At 45.5% G+C, this 22,959-nt stretch overlaps 1 protein-coding gene across 1 annotated transcript in view; it reads right to left on the bottom strand.

Annotated features, from left to right (window-relative positions):
- The window catches only part of PRSS12 (serine protease 12), a 742,297-nt gene that overhangs the window by 196,171 nt on the left and 523,167 nt on the right, over positions 1-22,959 (bottom strand). The gene's annotated exons all lie outside the window — the stretch shown is intronic.

The following is a 22,959-nucleotide window of genomic DNA, read 5'->3' as shown; positions in this document are numbered from 1 at the left end:
GGACAACTTGCCCTATGGACAATTTTTAAGAATCAGACGCAATTGCACCGACACCAAGGACTTCAAAACACATGCATCAGAACTTCAACTCAAACTTGAAAACAGAGGGTACCCTAAAAAACTTCTCAAGGATACCAAAAAAAGAGCACTCTACACACCCAGAGAAGCATTATTGGTTCCCAAGGACCGCAACCGTGACTCCGAAGACCCTATGGCATGTGTAATTACCTTCAATGCTAATACGTCCAAACTTAAAGGCATCATCAAAAAAATCTGGCCCATCGTTCAGCTGAGTCTTCCAGAAGAACCTCTACCCAGAATGGCCCTTAAAAGATCTAAAAATCTCAAAGATCTCCTCACACATGCTAGAAACAAATGCAAAGACTCGAGATCGACTCTGTGGAATATGCGAGAGATCCGTGGACACCATCCCTGCGGGAGCTGCTCAGTCTGTAGCCAAACTAAAAAACTACGTTCCTTTCTGATAGATGGAAAAGAATGGGAAATCCGTCACTTCTCCAACTGCAAGACATCTAATGTTATTTATCTCATTGAATGCCCCTGCCACTTAAGATACATAGGGCAAACATCGAGGCAAGTGAATAAGAGAATAGGGGAACATAAGTCTAGAATAAGATGCAAGACTCACAATGCACCCCTCGTTTCACACTTTCTCGAATTTCAACACAATTGTGATTTGTTTAAATGGTGGGTGGTGGACAAAGTGATGGACTGTTCTAATACCACCAATGCACTTAATTTCAAATAATCTTGGTGGATCTTTAAGCTACAGACCATAGACCAGGGCCTCAATGAACTTGCACCAGTTGAGTATTTGTAATCTGCCATCATGTTTTTCTGCATGGGGTTCACTTTTGTCACCTAGGATGCCCTAGATCCCACCATCAGGCCTATGCAGGGCGCTTCTCTCCATTTCGCACGCCTTCTTAGCCATTTCTCACCCCATTCGCTGGGAGTCATTTGAGGGATCTTCCCACTCTCCCCCACCATACTACGTACAATGGTCACCCTGATCCTTAGGGTGCCACTCTCAGTGCTATTCAGCACCAAGCCTTCGTCTGCCTAGTCGCCTCATCACATTATTTACTATTTCATGCTACATTTTATGCAATTACGCGATGTTCTGTCGCTCACAATTTGTCCTTTCCCTTCCTGCATTGGCCAGCTCAGACATCCATCCCACAATATCGGTCAGGATGCGTAGCCCAGGAGCATTCACAACATCCACTGCCGCACGGCAGTTGATGCGTCCTTTCCGCGTCCCCGTCTCCCCGGAGACCGGTCATCTACGCCAATGCGTATGCGCGATAGAGAGACGCGCACTCCAGGTGCATCCGCACCCTTATTTACTCGCACAGCTCCTTCCCCGCTGTACGCGAGCACTGCACCTCTGCGAATCTGCCGCACGCCAACAGATCCCAGACTTTAGGTGAGTTTTAGCCCACTTTGGACAATCCCTCCTATCGAGGGCTCCACCTCGCAGCCCCTTCCCTTTACTGACAGGAGGGCTCGCCTTCTCCATTTTTTGTCTCCCTCCGCCCAGCAGCTTCGATCGCCTGGCCGTCCATTCTATGCAGACAGGACCTTATCTCCTGCCTCCAGGACTCCTTCCACTCCGAGGGACCCATGTAGCACCTCGCCCAACGGTGCATAATCCTTCAGGTACCTTTCTCCCTTTGGTTCCTTCATTCTAGTACAGCCAGTCATAGGCTACCCAGCCACATGGATCTTACACCACTCCATGTGTGTTCTTTTCCAGATCACTTCACAGTGTGCACCCAGCGTCCCGCAGTCAGCGGGCCACCATCCCTCCACCATGAGCACAGTGACCACCAGCTCATACACCTAAATACCTCTGATTGCAAGGTCAGTGCCTGGGTCCGGAGGGCTTTTCTTAGATTGTAGCCTCTCACGGGCATTTTTAACATTTGCATACATGGTCCATGTTCTGGAACATCCAACAATATTTTAAATATTGTTTTTTAATCATAGGGAGACCTGCTTTTCCTGGCCCCAGAAGAAGGCTGCCACCCTTTCACAGCCGAAACGTCCCACGTCATTGTGTCTTGAACCTACAACATTGAAACCAATGACCCACATCATCTTTACCACCTTAAGTGTTAACGTCGCCTCTTAGCAGACCCTATTTTTAGGTTTCTTGAAGCAAAACATGGTATTGTACAAAGTATTGGTTGCACAAGTGTTGACAAATATGAAGCAATATCTTGTAATACAACACACAGATAACACAACAGAGTAATAGTATAGCAGTGTGGAGTTAACACACTATACTTATCTTATGAATGTGTTCGGTTTTTGATATGTTGGCAGAGTGCCTAAAAGTTACTTTAGATTTCTGTACAACTTCAAGTACAACAGGTTGCATTCAGTAACCTTTGTGTTAAATATTTGTGTCCTCGCTATACAAAACTTAGCAAGCTGGTGACTATGTTTACTGTTTATTGTTTGTATGTAAGTCTTTCAGCCAGCAAAATTGAACTATCCATGCTGAAATATGCGACCTAAATAAACAAAGGTCTTAACAACTGGTTTTTCCAGTTTTTTCCAGAATTTGGATTTGTACGTTTTTCCTCCTAGGATGCATACTTATGAAGATTTATTGAATATGGAGATGTGTTATAATTGTTCCTACAGCAAATCACTGTAATGTAAAAGTTTGAGGTCAGGACTACCCCCATGTACTAAATATCATTCCAGCCTTAACGTCCTGCCCGACCACAGGCTATCCCTTAGGTTACAAAAATAACCAAACAACACCTACAAGCTTTGTGTACCTCCTCATATGCCATTTCACCCTATCTGTACTCTAATGCAATAGTTTTGGCTTGTAGCTGGTGCAAGCTAAAACTAACCAACGGAATGCGTCCAGTTCCTGAGTTCATGTGCCTTTTACCACACCAACCAATAAACAAGCAGTATTGCCAGCTGCCATGAATTTATATAGCGGCGCATTATAATGAATCCTTGTCAATTCCACCCGTTTGTTCATGCTTCTCGAGGTGGAGAATGTATATATTTGCTGCCACTGTCTGCTTTTGTAATTGGCATATTGATTACATCATTCAAAACCTTTATTAACAATCAAATTCACTGAACAAAAGAAGTGACAACTTCATAAAGTCTACAAACGCATGTATGGTGTGAACAACAAGATGACAGTTTGTTTGAGAATATTGATCAAACCAAGATAGGGAAAATAAGCAGGGGAAAAAACATGGGGATACAAGCCTTTCCATACCCAGGACCATTCATAAAACAGAAAGTGATGAAGGAAGCCAGGAAAAAACTGAAAAGCTGGTCTCATATCCCATCCACAAGGTTACATATGGGGTAGCGGGCTGCTAGGGCAGGGCTGGACTGGCCATTACCAAAGTTTTATCCCAAGTGTGGCCAAGGCAGAATTACATTCCCGCTATACGCCACAGGATGCAGTATTTTCTCAGATCAGTATGGGAGGCCAAGGCTGGCTGGGGCACACTGCATCTCCCAGGATGCCTTAGGGACTACTTAAGGGATTGGGCGACAGTTCAACAAATACTGTTGGCTACAAGACACCCAGAGTGAGAAGAAGATAGGTACGAACTAAGGCAAACACTTGCAGTTTTTCTGAACTGACAGCGAGACACTTATGGTAAAGAAAGACCAAATCACAAGACTGTAGCGTCAGTGGAACACTCACCATTGGGGGACCGCAGGAGGGAAGAAAGTGGAAGTCTTGCTCCCAAGGTTGCCCAGATTAGCAGAGCAGCCAGGCGAGGGAGCTGAACCGTGCAGCCTGGGCGACTGCTGGAGAAGGCTTCATTCTTGCAAGCTACAATGTCGCTTTGCGAGGTGGATCTGGCAGAGAGCGTAGAGCCAGGACTGAAGCTGCAACAATTTCACTTGGTGGGAACTGGAAGGCAGCAGCCATATCCTCCACCAGTGACCCCAAGGTGAACGAAGGCGAGAGAAGCCTGTGGCAGTATGCAAACCAAAAGATATTTTATGCCAGACAAGAACCAGGAGAAGGGGAGTGGAGTGAGGATTACTATCTCAGCCTACTGTTGGCAGAACAGGTCCAGGGCTTTGTTTGTAAATTAAAGGTTAGTAACCTCACTGAGGGATCGCTTGTGGCTTCTGTTCCCTCACACCTTTTGTGGTTGGTGGGAGGTCCAATTGAGCCCTACTATGTTTGAAGGAGAAGACTCTAAATGGAGATCACAGAGACACATGGTTGGTGAAGAAGACCTGTACCAGTTAGTTTAGTACAAGACCTGGGAACGCGCTGGAATCCAGAGAGAGGTCTATCCAAACACTGAGATGGAAGCTGAGACAAGAATCCTGAAAATCACAAAGACCAGGTCCAGAAGAGGACCTGAATTGAAGCGACATCTGATAAAAGATCCCATTCACTCAAGAGAAAGGACTCAGAGAAGTCTAGAATAAATGCTGCATGAATCCTGAGAAGCCAGGAGGAACCAGAAAGACCCTGAAAAGTGCCAGATTATGAGCAACAACTTCGTCGGCCTTTCCCGGGTATTTTACAGATTGTGTTAGATTAGGGAAGAACTGATTATGACAGGTTTAACTCTTTTTGGTTGAGCCAAACTTTGCAGCTTTTTGTTGTTAGTTAGGGGAGACTTGGCTCAGGACTCGTTAAAGAGAAGTGTTGATGGTTTCTCTTGGCCAAATGTTGGAACTCTTGGTTCTATAATAAAGAGTCTCATGCTGAGACCAAGGTTTAATAAGAGTAAAGACTCTGGGGGAAATGAGGAGAAGACTTCACCCTGTGTACACTTCTTTTGGTTAACCTGCCCCTTCGTTATATTGAGAGTTTATGTTCTTAGAATAGGTAGGCATTCACCAACCCTACCATCACCAAATGTTTGTTAATAAAAAAAGTCTCCTAACACTTTCCTGAGTCTGCTGTCCCACTGCTCAGCCTAGCTAAGTGCCTAAACCCTGTCATGGTTTTCCTTGTCCTTACTGTGTTAAGATAAGAAATTATGTTGAGGGATAGTGGGCAGTCATATTGACCCTTGTCAGTGTGTGCCAGGTCGAGTGATCTGGATGCTCTGGCAATGTTGTGCCTTTGAAGTAAGCGATACGCATACTGCTATTACATCATACGGATATCGGAGGCCACCAAATGCCCTGTCAATGAGGAGAGCTATGTCATTAGGGACAAATACTGTACATCAAGGTGAACAGGATCCTATATCCTCATAGAGCTACACAGCAAAAGGGAACAGTGTCACGTGTATGTCAAACATGATTGGAACATGCATACAGCACTTAAAAGCACCTACAACAGGTTCTACAGACAATACACAATGATAGTTTGTGTGAGGGACAATGCACTGAAATATTGCATGCATCTGGCAATATCAAACTGATCAACAGCAAAGATAACAGGGGCATTGATCTCAGCACATACATGCTGATCAGTGTAAATCTGACATGAGCCATTCCACAGTAGCTATACAATGCCTTGACTAACAAAATATTGGTAAGGGAATGTGAATGTCTGTAGTTTGATTTCTGTTTGGTGTATACTGTCTTTTAGTTGCTTCTAAGGACTTTAAGATATTAGCATGCTGTGTGCTAGAACAAGTAGAGAGGTTCAGACAGCCACAGGAAATAAAGCAAATGTCGGAGCAACATTGGGTCTGTGCAGGGCCTGTTACGGCAAAGGGTTTAACATACGATTTAAAACCAGACTCAAAGGGTCAAGGATCTGGGGCTTAATTGAGCACACTAGATGAGAATTAAAAACAATAGAATAAGGTAAGCACCTCTATAAGACCCTGGGTCTCAGTCCTTTCATCTCCACCTTATATGCCACTCTCCTGGCGAGAAAAACACACCCCTCCCACTCTCTGGGGCTTTACGTGCCCCACACATCTTTCTTGGAAGTAGTTGTAGATGTCTAGGCTTCTGTAGCTGGAAGGATGTCCTACATCGTTTTTGGGAAGTAGCAACATCACCACTCCTGGTGCCTTGGATTTTCTAGATGTGAGCGAGGCATTATTAGACGGAGATCCTTTGCAGGTTCATGGTGGGCCATGGGGTTGTCAGTCATAACCACTGAGAGGGTGCTAGAGAGTCTTTCTTGGGAGGACTCCTCCAGCAAGCCAGGAGTTCCCCTAGCAAGCTCAGCCTCGACCAGCCCACTTTTGCCTGGTCTTCATCTCTGATTGACTTCCCCTCTGGAATCCTGCCTTTAATGTCTTCTGTGGCCTTGACATCTTCCTCCTCTGACTTTCATTTCCCCCTTCTGCTCTCCTCAAATGTCCTGCAATGCTCTATACTTTTATCCCCCACACTCCCCTTCTGGTCCTTTACTCCTCCTCCTCCTCCTCCTCCGCCTGCTGCAATCCTCCATCTCTCTTTACTGCAATCTCCACATCCTCCTCCTTGAAACAGTTCTTTCCAGGTATCACCTTTGCTCATTTTTGTAGTGATGCTCTCTCCTCCTCCTCCTCCTCCTCCAAATTGCAAATGTCTCCTATCTCTCTGTTGAAGGGCTCCACCTCCTCTTGAAACAGCTCCTATCATTGTCTCTCTCTTCCCCCTCATCTCTCTCTCTCTCTCTCTCTCTCTCTGGTCTTCTTTTCTCAAATATGTGACTCTCCTCTTCCTACTCTTGATGTTCTCATCTTCTCTCCGAACTGTTACTTTCTTATCAACTTCCTCTACTCTGTCACTTTCCTGCTCAGCACTCAGATATGCACTATCCTGTCCCCTTTGCCCCCAACACCTGATTCCCACACTCCATTCTCACTGCCCCCTATTATACACCCACATGAAATTCTATTGGTTCCTCATGTGATTAGTGATTAGCAGCTGAGGGTGACCTGAGTTTTTCAATTAGTGCTCGCTTTAAAGAAGTACAATTTGTATCACTTGTAACTGAGCATATTGCCTTTGCCCCCTCTACTCGCAGCCCTCCCATTATGCTATAGTGATTGTAATGTTGTGATAACAGGTATTGTAGTAAGGGAGTGGTGGACTCTTGTTGGGTTCATCTGCCTGGCCATGCTTTTCCAAACTCCCTGCCTGTGCTGCAGTCACTGCCTGCATTTGACAGAGTAAATTGGAATTGCTGGGAAGCAGAGGTGTTGCTACGGGGGAGGATAGGGGGCTATAGCCCCGGGTATTTTGGCTATAGACCCGGATAGAAGATCGGGGGCTACAACAGAAAGGCTCGTTAGCCCAGAGTCCCCAGAGTCCCGACATTAGCGTAGCCCTGGATCTTTTCCAGACCTAGCAACACCCCTGCTGGGAAGTGTACTCTATCCAAAAATGCTACAGAGCTGGGGATGCCCCAAGTCGTCTCCTTGGGGGAGGACACAAGTAGAATTATGGAAATATTCGACCACAGTCCAGACTATATAACTCAGTAAATGCGAGTTACTGTAAGCCAAATGTGGGTGCGCTCTGCTGTATCTTGAGCCAAGCAGCTGGGGGAAGAATGCCATCTTTAGTCAATTTATGACTGTATACATGTCAGCATCAAGCACCTTTAGAAGAACGGAGTGATTCTTTAGGTGATCTATGCTAATTAATTTTTGTGATTGTCCTATTGGCTAATGTATAATTTCATTTTTGGGTTCAATAGGAGCGACCACTGGAGTATTCTTGAATTGGCTGGGCAGTGTCCCTCAGCCAAGAGGCTGTGGTCCCTTCTATTTGCTAAGAGGCAACCTCTATGCTTGGATTCCATAGTGCTCTAAGATATAAGACGGTTGACAATCGAAGCCGGAGAGAGGCAAAATGAGACCTTCCCTAACTTCTCTGCGCGTTCACATAAGGCTCAAGCCAGGTCAGTTGGGGGGGGGAAGGGGTCGTGCTTGGCCCCGGCAATGCCGGAAAGAAAGTGTGACGACCTCTCTTACTTTCTTAGCCATCAATGGCCATTAGGCAAACTGGTGCAAAGAAGTGGATTCGCAGAAACATAGCGTACCATGACAGCTTGGCATAACATAACACCAGAGCAAGACGTAACATCACAAGACATAACAAAATAGCGTAACATAATATAGACGATCATGGTGTACCATTAAAAAAATAACAGAGCCTATCATAGCATAGCATAGCATAGCATACATTAAACATTAGCTTATATACTTTAACATAACATCGTAGCATACAAGCATGTTCTGAAACATAACATAGCATACCATATGCTAAGGTAACAGCAAAGCATATCCTGACATCGCTTAACGTAAAAAGCATGGTGTAACATGCTGTGGCCTCTCAACCTAGCATGCTACCATTGCATAACACAGCATAATATACATAGGGTCTAGGTGACGGGCACCAGGGAGATGAACAGCACGACAGGGGGGACGGACATGAAGACAGACATATGAAGGATCCAAGAACATTTGAACCCAAACACTGTTTCTCCTTTCCACCATCCACCGACACATCACAAACTCAAAGTAAAGTACTGTAGTGATGCACGTGCCCAGTGCGACATGAGTACTTGTGCATTTGTTATGTATTTGTAGATTATCACTAACCACATTTCACATGCCCCCAGTTTATTCAATCTGGCAAGTAGGAAGACAACATGGATTTTTTTTAATCAACAAATGTGGTAATGCATTCCTGGCCACCTCCTACAACCAATCATGTGAAGAGATTCTCAAGTGTTTCTGTGTGATGCCACACATGGCACCAGGCCTGCATGGCATACATGCTAGCATGCCATACACACGACGATGAATGTATGTCTTGGTTCAGTGCGGCAAGTTATGTCAGAAACGGGTATGCAGCAAGTATGTTGCTGCTGTCACGTGCTGATGTTCAGGGTCTGATAAAGTTGCTGCACACAGGCATGTACACATACAACTTCTAGTCCAGGAACATTCAGGCGGCCAATTACCACACCAGCCGGAGACCTATGTTGACAGCATATGTACATGTTTGCATCGGTTGTCAATTGTTTGCCACTTGCATCAGTTATCAACATCATTCTTTATATGCGTCAAGGGCACTGGCAGCCTATACATGCAAGGTGGATTTTCAGGGAGACTGTGCCAGAAAATGGGCATACAAAAAGTATCATTATCCATGAATCCCAGAATACAGTGCTTACTCAAATTAAATCTGGAAGTAATGGGAAACTTGTGTTCCAGGCAGAATTTGGGGATTAAACGCAATGTTTTACAGAACTGCCATGTTATTTTCATTCCAATCAGATTTTCCGTTCAAATCCTCATTGGCCAGTCAATCAATGAGTTTGTTCACTTTAAGCAATTTTAAAATGTGCGTGCAACCACGTTGCCTCTTCCTGTTGTAAGCATGCTTACATACCAATGTTTTTGCATTAAAGTGCTGTGAGCTCCCGTAGGGGTTCCATGATTTAATGCTACCCTATATGGTGATGAAATTGGCAGAACCATAATTCAGGTACTCATACAAAGCTAAAGGCTTCCACATGTTTATGAAATGTCTAACAAGCCAAAAAAATCCTAGACAGAAATGTGTACAAAAGACTTTAAAAAAGCCAGAGATTTTTGCTACCTGGGGTGTAATTTAGGCAAATGGATGACATGGGAGCACAATTTCAAAATCTCTGCAAATCAAATGTATAATGACAATCAGTGTACATACCCCACTTTCATCACACATATTGTTCTATTCCCGGGGAAGACCCCCGATTTTGTGTGAGGGTTGAAACATTTCAACATGCTTTTTGTGTATAATGTAAGGAGGGCATGGTATCAACAGTAAGAGAGACATGAGTGTCCACAGTTCAAGGGTGTTTATTGAACTTCAAAAAGGGTTTGAAAAACCCCTATCTAATCCTAAATCTAAAGATGGGAGCAAGCTACGACAATCAAATAATAATAACGCGGTCCTAGTGGTGTCCTGTCAAAATAAAGGCCTATACTAAAAAACCTATTGCCAATCCTTACCTCTAATTAAAAATAGTGCGGGAAACAATGGTATGTAAAGGAAAGAAGTGTTCAAGAAATTACATGTCAGGATATTCACGCCGTTGGCCTCCCTTCCCCACGTTATCAGCACGGACAAGGTGGCACGCTTGAGCTTATCACAGTCTCTGGCTTCTCTAGTACGAGGGTGCAGTTCAAACATTTGCATCAGGGCCTTCCATAACCAAGTCTCTTTGCCTTTCAAAGTCTCTTCTTTCAAAGGGTCTGATGCGACAAACAAACAATACGTTCTTTTCCTCTCAGGATTTCACACGCGATTCACTATTCACCTTGGTTCCCGCTTAGCCAGACTCAGATCCCCTTTACCACAATGCTTGTAGGATTTTCATGTATCCAATTCATGCATCCAATTTCTCGGGTGATTCGCGGTTCACCCTGGATCCCCCGCTGCCGGGCTCAGATCCGCCCTTGATACAAAATGTAGTCAGTCTCCCTGCGCCGGGCTCGGACCAGTTTTAATTTACTTTAGCACAAATTTGCTTTGACCCAAAGCTCTCACCTGATCTCCCTCGTTCGGGCTTGCACCAACTTTATCTACTTTGTCATCAAATTTCTTTACTCTGTTAACATCGAAGACTTTCGATTGTGCACAGGATTTTGCTTGACCCATTGCAGGACCACTTCAATTCACAGTTCCTTGTCACTCTTTCGCTTTTGCCACCTCTCAGTTGGATACCTTACATAGACCTTTGAAAGTAACGGTTCCTCGTCGAAAAGGTCAAGGGCACTTCCCTCCCTGCGATCCAGTTCTGTTTTGCCATCTTTCGCCTTGTGTTAAACATGCCTTGCTCACAGTGTGCTCTCGTGCTCCGCCTTTCATCTGTGTGGGGGAAGTAATGGAAGTCAGGTGTGTGTGATGGTTAGTAATTGCCTTACCCTGCCTGACCATCGTATTGTGACATGTCAGGTATGCGGCTCGGGTGTTAGTCTGTTTTCTCTCATGACAAGCTGTCTGTGAGAAAGTGTTTGTGTTGTGAAGGGGGGGGGGTTGAGTTCCTAAGTATCCTACCTGTTAGGATGGGATAAAGGTGCTGTAGGGAAGGGGATACTGCATCTCGCCATCTGGTGTCCCACTCTCACTCCCCAAAGACCCCTCACCCAGGTGATCCTCCCGCACTGGTCCACCCCCAGAAACTGGATCCAAAAGCGATGACCGTGTCCTGGCCACCTGGATGATAGATGCCCAGGGACTAGCATGAGACACCTTCAGGTTTCTCACAATAAATACACGTATAGTTTGTGACACAATTTTTTCTTTTGATTCATTTGCCCTGCATATGTTTTTGTATAACGTCCATGTTTCTGAATTGCTGATCATTTCCTGTATATTTTGCAGTATTCTTATTTTGTCCATTGCAATTGTGCCTTTTTTCACATAATGAGGGTAGATAGCCTGAATCTCGTTTATTGTGGGTAGGTATTAAGCTAGACATTTCCTCCATAAATACTTCTCATTATTTTAGGGTGACCAGACGTCCTGGTTTTGCCAGGACTGTCCCGCAAATTGGAGTTCTGTCCCGCTTTGTCAAGATTATGTTTCCATTGGAAACTGCAGTGGTCCCGGTTTTTGGTAGTAGGTCTTCATAGCTGGCATGCACAGCTTGCACAGAAGAAATGCTGCATTTTGCAACTTAAGATAGTGTTAGTTTACAATAAATTAGTGATACATTATGTGATTATTTGAACAGTAACAGATAAACCCCTTCTCCTCCAACCGCTACTGAAGTGTACTGCCTTGACAGCCACGTTCAAGAGTTAGTTCTACGTTTATGTTAGTTGCCCTGTTCCGGTATTTTACTTTTTAAATCTGGTCACCCTACATTAGCTCTGGTGCAATGACATGTACTATCACCTCAACAACATCTTTGCTTCGCAGTCTTCCTAGTGTAAGGATTTATATGAACATCATGCTAGGCAATCACAGGTGATATGAATGAAGTAAAGTGAGATAACATTACTTGACAAAGCCACGTGGTGTGTCAGTTCAATGACGTTACATGGAATTTAAGGGCAATGTATGAGGGTGACACACATCCTTGTAAAACCAAATGTGGCAAGCATAATTGATATGATAGGTTATTGATAACGCACTTAATACCCAGAAGTTTCTAAGCGCACCCGGGGATCGAACCTGTGTTGCTCCGTGTCATCTTGTTTCCAAGGTGAGTACTTTGCCCCTGAGCTATCCACCCGAGACAAATAATTCTTTATTTAATAACGCGCTTAATACCGAAGAGGTTTCTAAGCATGTACACGGGATTCAGACCTGTGTTGCTCTGCGTCGTCTTGCTTCATTGCCACTGAGCTATACTATCGGAAGAGTAATTAATTCCGCATGCATCAGAAAGACAAACACACGGGCCACATTTGTAAAGGGAAGTGCAGAAAATCATTATTTTAGAAGACGTGCAAGTATTCACAAAGGTGACTTGGGCATTTCTGTGGGGCTGTGCACCAGCAAAAAAGATGCGCAGGCCATTTCTCATTCTCAGATTACTGTGTGGAGACTGCTCGGTCTCTACACTGATGTGTGATGGCGCCTCACATTCGTGTGGGTGCCTGCAGTGCATTTCCCAGTGATGGGCCATTAAGCGGCCTGTCACTGACAACATTCAGAACATGACAAGTACCAATTCTGTCCATATTGGAGGGAGGGATATTAATGCAGTGGATGTTTAGACCATTGCTGCCCCACTTAAAAGAATGCATCGAAGCATCAGAAAGGATCCTTCCATGCATTGTGCAGCCCCCTGTACCTGTTCCCAACAGGCGCTGGGGAATGGTTTTTGTTTGTTTTCTGCGCGTTTAAAAACTGATCCCAGCACAGAAACAATCCCTTCAAATTCCTACTTTGCGCAATTAGCCAGAGGCACATGCTCTTTGTGGTTTGTGTTCAACATTTTGGGCACAAGTGAAGGGGATGCCAAAAGAATGCACCAAACATATTTTCAGAATCTTGTCCATTGTGTGCTGTGCAAACTGTACCTGTGATTAAAAAAGTTTTGGCTGGTCAGTGTTTCCATTTCATGAAAGACAACTATCACTAATTTAGTGTTATGTGATGTGTTACGTGCTGTGTGTTCTGGGTTTTACATAGCGTGATCTGAGCTGTGAACCAATGGCGTGCTGCACAACAGATGGAGTGTTGAGGTAAAATAATATGGATACAATTAAAGTGCAGACTATTAAGGGTACACTTGGAAGATCTTGGAGAGAGGGGACATGGGAGGCTAAGGGCAGGGGTAGATCTTAAGGAGGGAAAGGCTGACCCACTGCTTAATTTGTTAGTGGATCCGCAGCTGTGCGCCTGCTGAAGTTGTATTCCCCTGAATTTCACACAACTCGATCTTTCTTCCTGCTCTGTCGAGTCCCTTGGTTATGTTGACCAGAAAAAAAATGACAGGACAGGTCACAGAAATAGACGTAGGACTAAAGTAAATACAAATAAAACGTGAGTCCTACTTCTATGTCGCTGGCCTGTTGCGGGGAGGGGGTGGGGTAGGGAGGTTGTGTGCTCACAGGCCCACTCCTTCATTGGAGGAGAGCGCCTGGGAGCAGAATGGGGAGGAAATGGGGGCGTGAAAAGCATTTCACACCGCCATTCGCGCAGGAAGAGTTGCGCCGGAAACCCAATTTCGGGATTTCGAAATCGGGTCCTGGCGAAAACCGGGACCGTAGCCACCCACCCTTGCAAACCCCAGACAGGGTTTGTAACATGAAATACCCTACCCTTGGTCTGCCTCTGTGACTCCCTCCTTTGTCCTCTTTTGCTGTAAAAGGGAAAGCCAAGTGTGTTCCCTTTAGTACCACTCCTTCCCCCAAAAAAACAATATTGCAAGCCATTTAGCAACTCCTCCCCACATTTTTCACAGCTTGTTTTAATGCTGAACGCTTAGAATCTCACAAAGGCAGCAACTCGTTAAGCAACACCTCCCCCAAGTTCCCGACATTTTCTATGCCACTGTGCACCAACTTTATACAACAACAGTGAATATGATTTTTCTGAGTTTCTCTCTAGGTTTCCAGACTTCGGATTAGTCACTAACTTTGATTTTCAAAACATTTAAGCACGATATACGCAGGAGAAAATATCCACCCAACAAAGAAGCCCTTCCTTTATTGGGGTTCCACTGCATAAACAAATAGGTATCCAATTGTTATGCTAGGTCATCCCTCTGCTGGCACACATACCATCCTGCATCCCACACTTTCTGCACAGAGCGCTCTGTTTATGCAAGCAGTGGCATTTATCAGCAATAGCGGATATCATCGCACTGCCAGAGCAGCACACACCTCTCCATATATACAGGGATGTTAAGCACACTCCTGTAGTTGCTGCGAAATGCAGGAAACCCCTGAATCTCCCGCCAAATGATGGAGAACAGACAGATCATGTCCAGCAAACGCTAGGGTGGCCAACGTCACAAAATGGTTTCGCAGGACACTTAACACCTGCCCATGCATCTGAAGCATTGTCGGGGGCATGTGGGTCCCATATGGGCTCCTCTTTGACACACTAATCCCCTTTTTGAGTAACATTAGATGTGCTAGATTTCTCTCCAGGACCAAACCTAAAATTTCTGGATTCTCTGGGGCGATATGCTGCAAAAGACATACACGCCCTGCCCTCGAATTTGCATATATTTTGACCTCACAGAAAAGGAGATTACAGGAGCGGTCGTCAGTCTTTGATGTGACGCTACAAGAAGTTGCCATGAGTAAATCAAGAGACAAATAACTTTGTGGTATTCAATATATGAATGGCCATTGCCCTTATATATGGAGTAACACACTAGTAAACATTGGGTGTAACTTTTGTTCAAAGTGTATGTTTTAATGTGAATGAAGTGTAAGGGCTCCCAATTGTGGCAGGCAAGACACAGTAAGATTAAATAGTTGCCCTGGATCACACACTTAGATTAATGTTGGAGCCCAGACTGCAATTTAGGCAATTAATCACATATCTTCCCAGTTTTAGTCTTTGACAAATATAAGATTTGGGCTTCAAGAGCAAGAAAAATACCTATTTATAGAAATGCCTTGAAATCAAACAATATAAAGAAATAAATGAAACTGACAGTATGTAAATCCTTACAGCAACATGACAAGTAAAAAGGTATGTGTAGAGCTTTATTTTCATCATAGTAAACTGAAAATTATAATAGCAAAATGCTAAGTCATGTAAGTCTAAACAAACGTCATTTGGGATACGAAATCATCTTCTCGTGACTTGAAGACTGCCACAGATAGTTTCAACAACTCCCAAACTCTGAAAGATAATTTAAGGGTTTTTATTTTAGAAATGGTCAAAATCACTTGTTTTTCTCTTGTCAGAATGGTGGCTCGGTACTCCAAGGGACTTCACTTTCTCAGCATCCAGTGTGCTTCCACCACCCTAATCCAGGGGTCCCTTACCCCCAGATTTCTCAGCTAGCGATCAGTAACACGTGGTGGCCTAAAGGCACCCAGCCTTACCCATCTCACTCCCTCCAGAGTTCTCATAGTGGTGCCCTGGCCTAACACACCCCAGGGTTGTCAAAACAGGACTTGCACGTTTTGTAAGGTACCAATATCGAACACTGGTTCACTCTCTCTCTCTCTCAATTGTTTCCTTTCACTCCTCGCCCTGATCTAACTATTCTCTGCTCTCTCTCTCTCTCTACCTCTACCTCTCTACATCTCCCGTCCTGTCTCACTTCCTTCTGTTGACTTCATGCTCTCTCTGCTGTCCCTCAGATTTTCACACAATGTCACCCCTACCTTCTCCTCTTCCCAGTCTGCGCTCTCTACTTTTCTCTCCTCTCCCTTCTCTATCTACTCTTTTCTCCCCCTTCTACCCCTCCTCATTTTATACTACTCTCCGCTCCCCTCTCTATTCACCATTCCTCTTTGCTCTCCTCACCGCTCTCCTCTCTTCTCCTGCCCTTTCCCCTCTTTACTCGCCTGTCTCCAATAATCACATACATCTCTTTTACTCTGGCAATCACTCTTCTTTCTGACACTCAATCACTCGCTATACTTTCTTTCTATTCCCCGCTCACACAGTCCACCAAACAATCACTGATTCACAGTCTTTCTCTCTCTCAATCAGGTACCACTCTCTCACACACTACCAACACCTCAACACAATCTGTGCGAAGAGCTGCTCTTCTCGGTCTCTCGGTCACCTCCACTCTACCTGACTTCCCCTAAACACCCCTCACATGGTTTAACTTCCTTAGGGTTTTTATACCCCTGACTTCTCTTTCCACTCACTACCATTGGTTATCCTGCTCATCCGATCTCTTAGGCTAACATGGTCTTACTTGTCCCCCTGGGGGTGAGCCACCACGGCTAGAGGTGTTAAAATCCCATTTTAGCCGCACCCCTTTCTACACCTACTGGTAGAATCAGTCCACCCAGTGCCAGCTTGGTTGTTTGGCTGCAATCGCTGTGGTACGGTGAGTCCAGGTATGTTGTTTGGACGATCTGCTTGTCTCATATTGTTCCTCTAGAGTCATTCACAAAGTCAGTGGCTCCCCTCTGCAGAAAGAAGTGAATGGTTGTTGCTGCATGGCCTTCTGGGCTTTGTAGTCCTGCAACAAACCATAAAAAATCCTGCCCAGAATAGGCTTTGGCAGGCATTGGGTGACAGACTGAGGTACCACTCTGAACAAGCATGGTGCGTGCAGGTGGCAAGGACTGAAGCCCTCTCAGCCCCTCCACTTCAGCTCTGGAGCGGGATTGTCTCTGGCAACACTCCTGGCAGGCCTCCTGGCCCAGGATGAAAGGGGTCATGGCCCTAACCCTGTCACAGGACACAATTGAAAGAAAATGCATGATAAGTTCACAGGGTAACCGTCATTGTTTCACTTAGCATACGGTGGTATTCTCCTCTCCCATTTTCAATCACCCACCGCTCACCTATCTTATAGGACAATAGTCACCCTCCCCAACGATAACCTCATTGATATGTTTACAGCCATCTACCGCTTATCATTCCCATTCCATGCTCTGCTGACACAGTCAATGTGTTATGAGGAGGAGCCTCTGTGCCGCCCGCAAATTGAAATACACAAGAGCTCCTAGGTCTGTACTCTAAGGGCTGTGAAGGCAGTAAACAGCTGATCCTGCAGTGGACAAGCAAAGTCAGGACTTTTCAGAGACCTGAACAGGTTGTGAGCTGGATGTGGGACACAGGCCATACCATCGTGACAAAATAGGGGATGGTAGGCCATCCCAGAAGATGCCTATCGAATGTTTGACAAGCGTGGCATCACAACTCTCTTGCTTTGTAAAGTAGCACGTTGCTGTGTCTGGAAGCAGGGATTCGTGCTGGATGTATTGCTGGTTATTGCCAGCATAACAGGCATCACTTGTATGGGCCTGTAAACCGTGGCAGAATCTTTTGTGACTAAAGATTTGACTTTATGACTATGATCATTTAAAGTGCGGTCAATGCTTTCAAGGTCCCTTGGAAACACCACCAGCAAATATTAAACAGTTCACGCAGGCTCGTGTACATTTAATATCCATGCATGACTGATTTGAAAGTATCTGTTTTAGCTCCTACCAAGGTCAGACGTTATCGAGTATTTTTGTTTCTGCTATCCAGGGAGAAATGGAGACAAGGAGAGTTTTTTTTCTCCAAATGGAGGGATTGTGGTAACCCGCGCAAAATGCGGCGAGTGCAATTGTTGATAATCGAAAACATGAAGTGAACTGGCCAGTAAGGACGTGGCCTGATGCAGAGGTGGGAAGGCGTTCGAACTATTCCTATCCGGCCGTTTCTTCAAGGTATGAAAGGAGCCCGCCAAAACTAAGCCACAGTGTTACCCTCAAGTCCACCTGACTTTCCAAGATGGGAATGTGTCTGTGCAGCCAAGTCTAAGGCTCAGGAAGGGAGCAGAGCAGTATATGGTATATAAAACATCTCTGAATGTTCAATAAGTTAATGTCCACATGATGTATAACTTAAAATATATATTTATCCAGCTTGAGGTGCAAGAGAACCGGAAAGGCAACATTACAGGTAGCAAGTACCTGTGTCGTGGCCCTGGAAATTTAGGAACATGGGATTGTGCTGGGCATTGCTGGCCTTTGCCACGGCAGCGCCCCGGGCAATTAAAGAGAAACATGGCCTGCCGCGCCTTCTCCCACCCGCCAGGTCAAGTGGGCCCTTGAAAGACTCCCTGGAGCTGGCATGGCAGGGAGATAATGGCACCCCGGTGGTTGCCCAGGTGGCCCTGCCCTAAGGCTGGCCCTAGTCTGGGGACAACCAAGACTCTGGGCTGAAGGTTGACCAACCTACGATTAAGGTTGTCCACAAATTCAGATTTCATTAAGGGAATACACTTCTCCCATAAATACCAATGCAGCAGTGAAAAGATAATAGGCAGCCACTTGCAGATACAGGGAAGCAACTCCAAGCTGTCAACAAGTTCAGAAATAGTTTGGAAAGTCAAAGGCCGCCACTGTCAAGGACAGTCTCTGCTTGAGCAGTGTTGATTGAAGAAAGGAGAAATTCCTCTCTAAGAAGAGAGTCTTCAGTCTTGGAAGTCACTGCGGAGGCTGCAATGTTAAAGGGTAGAGGTGATCTGATGCCAGGGTCCAGTGCAGCTGGCCGGTAACCAGCTGGTGGAGATGGTGGCTCAGTGGAGGATCATCTACATTTTCAATCCCATGTTCCCTCCCTGTTGCCCTCTGGGCACTTTGAAACACAATTTACCTGTTGTATAAGTGCCTAACAAATGCACAGTAAATAAATAAATATACTTGTGTAGTGGCGCGTTATAAATGCCATATCATATCGTCTCATATCATATCATACAATAAATACTTGGGCACACCTGCGCCCATTCACCGAAGGAATCCCAGTTTGGCTGTGTGGCTCCTCCATAATTTGTAATGCAAGAGATCCACCCAGGAACTCGGTACCTAGAGGCCTGTAGACTCCTTCATCACAAATGCCTGGGCAAGTGCCTGTGAGACTTGCCATGGTGCCTCATTGCCATCGCATTCTGGGGCACACACAACTATGCCAATTTACTGCTGGAGGGGGAAGCACAGGTACCCTTTGGCCACTCTACCCTGAGAGGTGTAAGGTCTCCCAGGGTGCACATTTCACAGAGTGGCACACGTAGGCCAATATTTTGATTTGGGTGCAGCAACCTATGTTGGGTTGATCTTGGCGCAAATAAGGCGTCCAGGGATACCGCCATGAATGCTGCTCGACCATTAATCAATTAGCATCTGTAAATGCCCACACAGCTGAGTGGGCATTTACATATTTTGGGTGGGCCTGGCCTACTCAGGCCCTACCCTGTCTACGCCTCTACTAAGAGTGTAACCAAATGCCCAGGGATGGCAAATCGACATACTAGATTTTAAAGCACATTAAGGCCCTCCCCACCCCCCACTCAGGTTCGAGTGCCTTTGGTGGAGCGTTGGGAAAGCACCGAAGTCCCAAACCCGGGTCAGGCACTCTCAAAATACCTTCGCTAAGGGCAGCTGCAGTCAACAATTAACGGTGGAAATCATGTGGATGTCATGGTCACCTAGGGCCCCCTGTCAAATGATAACTATTGGCCGGGCCTATTGCTTCCATTATGCACTAGTAGTTCCTCTGAGCTCCTGCTTCACTTGGTCACATGTCTCATAATGTCTCATGCCACTCAGCGATCAGTAAAGGAGTTCAGGTCCATCTTCACTTCCGTCCTAGGGTTGAAGTTGTGCCCATGTGGCTTAAACAGCAAGGAAGCCCAGATCATACCGCGACACAACGCTCCCTTTGGCTACAGCTGATCTCAACCGCTCTTCTGGCAGAGGGAAGGCACAAGAAGATAACATGAACCCGTTTTCAGCAACTCTGAGGATCCGCTATGTACTGTTTCATTACTGCCATAAAAGCAGCGCTAACATACTCTCAAAATGTACGCGGTATAATGTCACTGCGCTGGACCCAGCTATATTAGCTTCAGGCCCCACTTGTTAGGCAATCCTGCAATCTGTCTGTCAGACATTGCATGTATGTAAGAAAGTGGGTATATTACGTGGTGTTTTAATGTATTACAATAACCATGCAGTCTGGTATCTAGTTTCAATAGACATCCTCGTTGAACGGGTTATTATAAGCCTTCCTGAGTGTGGTGTGCTGGCTGGGTAGCAACTATTTATTTATTTATTTACTTAAATTGTTATACCGCGCCACACCCCCATGGGTCTTAGGGCGCACAATTTGCTTTCGTATGAACTCAGGTGGTAGCCCGCTCCTGTTATCAGCATTCACGCAGGCTGCTTTGCACACTTTTCTTTGTCATGATACTAATTGTTTGTCATAATTATGAGAATGATCTCAAAGTCCCCTTTGGGACATGTTGAGTGTGGTCTGTGTAGATGGGCAATGAAAAGTGGTGCCCGCTCAACCAGAGTTTTGTAGCAGAGAAAGAGATGCCCCAAATCACTTCTCTAGGAAAGCTGCCATGCTAGATCTGTGGTCAATCCACAATTCTCAGATGACAACATTACCTGTAAATGTGGAAGTATTTTAGCAGGTGGTTCTAGGTATAAAGTGTCCCATGAGCAGTTCAACAGGTGTACCGTCGCTTCATCGACAGCCATTTTTACGACTGCCTTTTTTACGAGTACAAAATGTTGAGGGGGGTGGGGAAGGGCAGATAATGGGTTACAGGGGTCGTGAATAGTTAAAAATCGGTGGGTGGAGGGGGCCTTTGGGGGTTCGATTAACTTTTTCGTAATTGTGTACTCGTAAAAAAGGCAGTCGTAAAAATGATTGTCAACAATAAGAGTGTGTGGGGTCGCTCTTCTGTGAAGAACGGACAGTTCAGTGGAGCATATCTTGGTCTTCTCTGGGCCATGCATCAGGGAACTGTGTTGTGGCAGATTGGCAAAACAATGTAACCAGAGTTCTTGAGAGAAACTCGTTTTTAGATGCACACAGGATTTGGTTGGGCTAAATGACTACCAGGATTAAGGGTTAATGAATAACAGAAACAGAACACTCTTACTGGGTATGGACCAAATGGACAGTGGGAGAATGGGAAAAATAATACAGTATGTGATGGAGGCACCTGTGGGGAAACCAGTGAATGGGACTGGGGAACCCCTGGGGCATTGGGAGCCAGCAGCTGCATGATGCAACCCCCCGAGGTGCTATATGGGTGAATCCCTCAGGCATCCTTCAGTCTCCCCTTGGCCACCCCACCATCCACAAAATCCCTCCTTCAGGGCGATGTCACATATACAGACCACCGGGCTAGCATGAGAAATGAGTGCATATGCTCTATAGAGCACCTTTGAGAGTCTTAGGGGAAAGAAATCCTAATTAAAATCACCGCCAGGAAAGGTATGAACCAAATATTTTGTACATTGAAACAGGGCCACATGCCTGGACTCAATCGTTGAGTCCTCTTAAGAAGCTGAATTCCTCAATGAATGCAAGCACTAGAGTGGTTCGCAGACCTGAATCCTTGGCACAGTGGGTGCTCACTAAGATGGCAAAAAACAGAAGGCATACACACACACTGAAAACTCTGCAAGATAAAGTTAGATTTCCAGAGGCCCCTGGCAGCTGGAACCTGAAGCCGTCTTGTCCCAATGACAGAGGACCCTCATCCCAAGATGGAGGATAAGTGGACAACCTATGTGAGCCCTCGGGGCATGGGGCAGGAACCTCAGCCAAATTGATTCATTAGCAGATAACACCTGATTACAAGTGGGACAAATTCTAGCATACATGTATCAGCATCTTTGGTATATGTATGCTAATATGTAAAGGCCTGTGAATTATGACATGATGTCTACTTACTCTATACATGTATTATACTGTTTCACCCTCACTCTGTAACACTGAGGAAATTGTCCTTACCTCTGCTCTGTAACATCCTTATCTAAGCTGTAAGCTCTCTTTTCACCTGCGCTCTGATACCTCTGGGTCCAGTGCGTACAATAAATACACAAACAAACAAACAAAGTTAGGATGGTGCTCCAGCTTTGGTGTTGTAGCAGTTAGTGAAGAAGGCGAGAACAGGAAGTTGCCAAGCTAAAGAGGACTGTGAGAGGTAAGACTTGTCCTAAGCCTGGATCTAGAACTTGGATTCTTTTTACATCCAGATCTGTGCAGCAGATGCTTTAATACAAGGCAGTGGTGCATCGAAGTAAGTCTCGAAGTGAATGCATGATATCCTGCTGCTTAAAAGCACTCGGATATAGCGCAGAAGCTAACACAGATCAGAAAAAGCAGCACTCGAGTCACTACAGACAGCATCTACGCTTCGGAGCAGCAGCGTTGATTGCAAACAAATAAACAGCTGCCTGGCTGTAAAAATATCCCTGTGGGGCATATGTAGGGCTTTTTTGTACAACAATTTATTTCCAAGGACATTATGCCTATTTTCATGAAGGTTAAAACCACTGTCATTTATCCTTGGACTGACCGGGGCAGTATCAATTATGTTGAACAGGTTTACAAAAGCTGCTCTGCTCATAATGTTACAGATAAATCCTGTGTAACCCGTTGCGCTGGGGTACGGGCCAGCACTGGCAGCACAACAGTGAACACACGGGATCATCAAGTGCCAATGAAAAGGGCTGGCAGCGCTCCAAGAGCAGTAAAAAGGCGCTGGTGATGGATTCCAAACAGAAAGGTCATGCAACTGCCGGGTCCAGTCTGGCCAAATCAACCGCTTTCAAGGCGATTCCTGATCCCCCTCCACGTATATCTTGTGCCCAGTGAGGCTGCGATGTTCTCCGCATCCCGGACAAAGGGATGAAAAACACTCACTAGGTTAGCGGGCACACGCTCACCCTCTGATTCAGAAGCGCAAGCGCGTGATCACTCAGGACTGCGCCACTACACCTAACAGACACAGGCTCCAGAGAGGGCTGCTACACTATGGGCCCGATTCATGGAATATCTGCCCGGTTCAAAGTGAATTTGCACTGCTGAGAAGTGACTCTGCACTGCCGACAC

Source organism: Ambystoma mexicanum, chromosome 6q (assembly GCF_040938575.1).
Source record: "Ambystoma mexicanum isolate Mex_15411 chromosome 6q, UKY_AmexF1_1, whole genome shotgun sequence".
Classification (NCBI taxonomy): Eukaryota; Metazoa; Chordata; class Amphibia; order Caudata; family Ambystomatidae; genus Ambystoma; species Ambystoma mexicanum.
Note: the sequence above shows the minus strand (reverse complement) of the source record. Positions and strands in the feature narration are given on the sequence as shown.